Genomic DNA, 3,039 nt, shown 5'->3' with positions numbered 1-3,039 from the left:
TTTGAGAGGCACTATAATGGTCAAGTTCAATGGTATTTTAGATTAAAAAGACTTTGTTAGTGTTACTTTGTACCTTTGTTAGTGTTATGTTATAGACATTTGGTCAAGTTCAACAAGTGGGGTTGAGGTGATTCAAATGGTTAATGTCACTTTATTTGATTCAAATTGTTAATGTGATAATCCAGTTGAATAGTTACAGGTGCGGTGAACGTGGAGATTAAACACGTGACCTTCTGAGCTATCCCTGCTAACATTAAAAATAAAAATTCATAAGTAAAGCTATTTCCAATAATTCATTATATTTTAAAAAGAAATAATAATCAACTAAACTATAAGGTGCAATGAGTGCAACTTAGTCAACCTATGCCAGTTGGATAAAAAACTGGTATTTCCACTAATTCATTATATTTTAAACATAAATAATCACTAATTTTGGAAAGTTTGGAAAGAACAGTCAAATTATGCAATGTGAACCAAGTGCGGTGAACGTGGATCGAACACGTGACCTTCAGATCTTCAGTCTGACGCTCTCCCAACTGAGCTATCCCCGCAATCATTAGATATGAAAATTCATCAGTAAAGATATTTTCGCTGATTCATTGAGATTTCAAAAAAAATAATGACTAATTTTTTTATTGAATAGTTAGGTTATGCAAATAGAAACAAGTGCGGTGAACGTAGAGATTGAACACGTGACCTTCAAATCTTAAATATGACGCTCTCTAAACTGAGCTATCCGTGCTAACATTAAAAATGAAAGTTTTTAAGTAAAGATATTTTTGCTAATTAATTTAAATTTTAGAAATAAATGATCACTAATTTTAGATTGAATAGTCAAATTGTGCAACGTGAACCATGTGTGGTGAACGTGGATCGAACACGAGACCTTCAAATCTTCAATCTAACGCTCTCTCAACTGAACTATCCACACTACTGTTAGAAATGAAAATTCATCAGTAAAGGTATTTTCGCTACTTCATTGAAATTTTAAATAGAAATAATCACTAATTTTTAATAAGATATTCAAGTTATCCAACTTGTATAAGGTGCGGTGAACTAGAACACGTTAGGTATTTCTGATAATTCATTGAGATTTCAGAAAGGAACAATGACTAATTTTAGATTGAATAGTCGGGTATGCAACTAGAATAAGTTGCGGTGAACGTGGAGATCAAACACGACCTTCAAATCTTCAGTCTGACGCTCTCCCAACAGAGCTATCCCCGCTAATATTAAAAATGAAAATTCATAAGTAAAGGTATTTCCGCTAATTCATTATGTTTAAAAAAGAAATAATCACTAATTTTAGATTGAATAAGCAAGTTATGTTTTTAGATTGTATAGTCAGGTAATAAACTTGTATTAGGTGCGTTGAACGTGGATAAAACACGTGTGACCTTCAAATCTTCAGTCTAACAATCTCCCAACTAAGCTACTTTTGCTAACATTAAAAATGAATATTCATCAGTAAAGGTATTGGGTACACTTCTGGAAATTCAACAAAAGGCAATAGTATTAGACCGAGATGCCAGATTTCAATCTCGCTTCTGGAAAATTCAACAAAAGGCATTGGGTACACAGTTATAGTATGACATTCCACCCATAAATAGATGGTCAAACATAAATACTCAAGTAAATATTGGAAGACATGTTGAGGGTATATGTGATGGATTTTGCAGGAAGCTAGGATAAGTACCTACCCCTTATGAAATTCGCTTATAATAATACTTGCCAAGCCACCATAAAAATGGCCACATACGAGGTTCTTTATGGACGAAGATTTCGATCCCCTATCTTTTCGGAAGAAGGGGGGCAAACGACAACTATTGGGCCAGAGCTGGTGCAAATTACCAATGCCGCAGTCCAGAAGATTAAAGCTAGGATACAGACCGCACAAAGCCGAGAGAAAAGCTATGCAGACCTAAGGCGCAAGGACATGAAATTGTAGGTAGGGGATCATATATTCCTAAAGGTAGCACCCCATGAGAGGGGTGCTCAGGTAGGGTGAAAAGGGGAAGCTAAGCCCTAGGTTTATCCCTCCCTTTGAGATATTAGAAAGGATTGGATCTGTGGCCCATAGAATCGGGCAATGCTCAAACTTGTCTGCAGTACATAATATCTTTCATGTATCCATACTACGGAAGTATACCCTAGATCGTTCGCACGTACTGGCTCATGAAACTCTCTTCTTGAGAGATGACCTAACATATAAAGAAGACCCGATTCAAATAATAGACAAGAAAGTCAAATGATTGAGAAACAAGGAAATCTCTCTCGTTAAGGTCCTATGGAAGAATCATAGAGTAGAAGAATCCACTTGGGAAACAAAAGGCAAATAAGAACCTTGTACCCTGACCTATTTTAGAATAAGCACTTTCGATGGAAAGTTTTCAAAGGAGAGGAGAATTTGCAACACTCAAGGTCTCCAATAAGAGACAGTGTATAATCCCTACTAGGTTGTATCTAGAAGCAAAGAACAAGTAAAATTGAAAAAATATTAAGAAAATGGTACATTTTCTAATTTTTATAAACTTCCCGAATCATTAAATTTTTTATAGAATAAGAATAACAAGGTGCTTAAAAAAGGAAGGCTCTGATCGGAGAAGACTTTTCTGGCAGAAGATTCAAAAAAATAAAGAATGAAATTATAGAAATTCTAGACGTTTCAATGGTAGTGGAAAATTCGTCTATAAATTATGAATTAGGGTAGACTATTAGGGGCAAGAAGCAAGCTTAATTGAGTACCCAATCGAGAGATACAAGTTTTTTGTTTTGGGGTATCGTGTTCATGGGTTTACCTCGAATTCGAGAACTATAGTCCACTATTCATTTCCAAACTTGTTCCTGCACCTTCTAAATAAGTTTACCCATAAGTTTGGTGAAGGAAAGAGGTCCTCAAAGTGCTAGTATGTTTTCACACGAATTAGTCCACGTTAGGTTACCCTCTAATGTTTTCCTAAGCAAAAACCTCAACTCCTAAAGCCTAACCGATGACATTATGTATAAACCTAGGTTCATCAATAATCCATGTACCAAGTA

The 3,039-nt window shown here is 35.2% G+C and overlaps 1 non-coding gene across 1 annotated transcript; it reads right to left on the bottom strand.

Annotated features, from left to right (window-relative positions):
- Positions 1-478: 478 nt before the first annotated feature.
- TRNAF-GAA (transfer RNA phenylalanine (anticodon GAA)) lies at positions 479-551 on the bottom strand. The gene has a single exon. It is a non-coding gene; the product is annotated as a tRNA-Phe (tRNA).
- Positions 552-3,039: the final 2,488 nt, after the last annotated feature.

Source organism: Cucurbita pepo, unplaced genomic scaffold, assembly GCF_057944985.1.
Source record: "Cucurbita pepo subsp. pepo isolate OVF unplaced genomic scaffold, ASM5794498v1 scafford_2, whole genome shotgun sequence".
NCBI lineage: Eukaryota > Viridiplantae > Streptophyta > Magnoliopsida > Cucurbitales > Cucurbitaceae > Cucurbita > Cucurbita pepo.
Note: the sequence above shows the minus strand (reverse complement) of the source record. Positions and strands in the feature narration are given on the sequence as shown.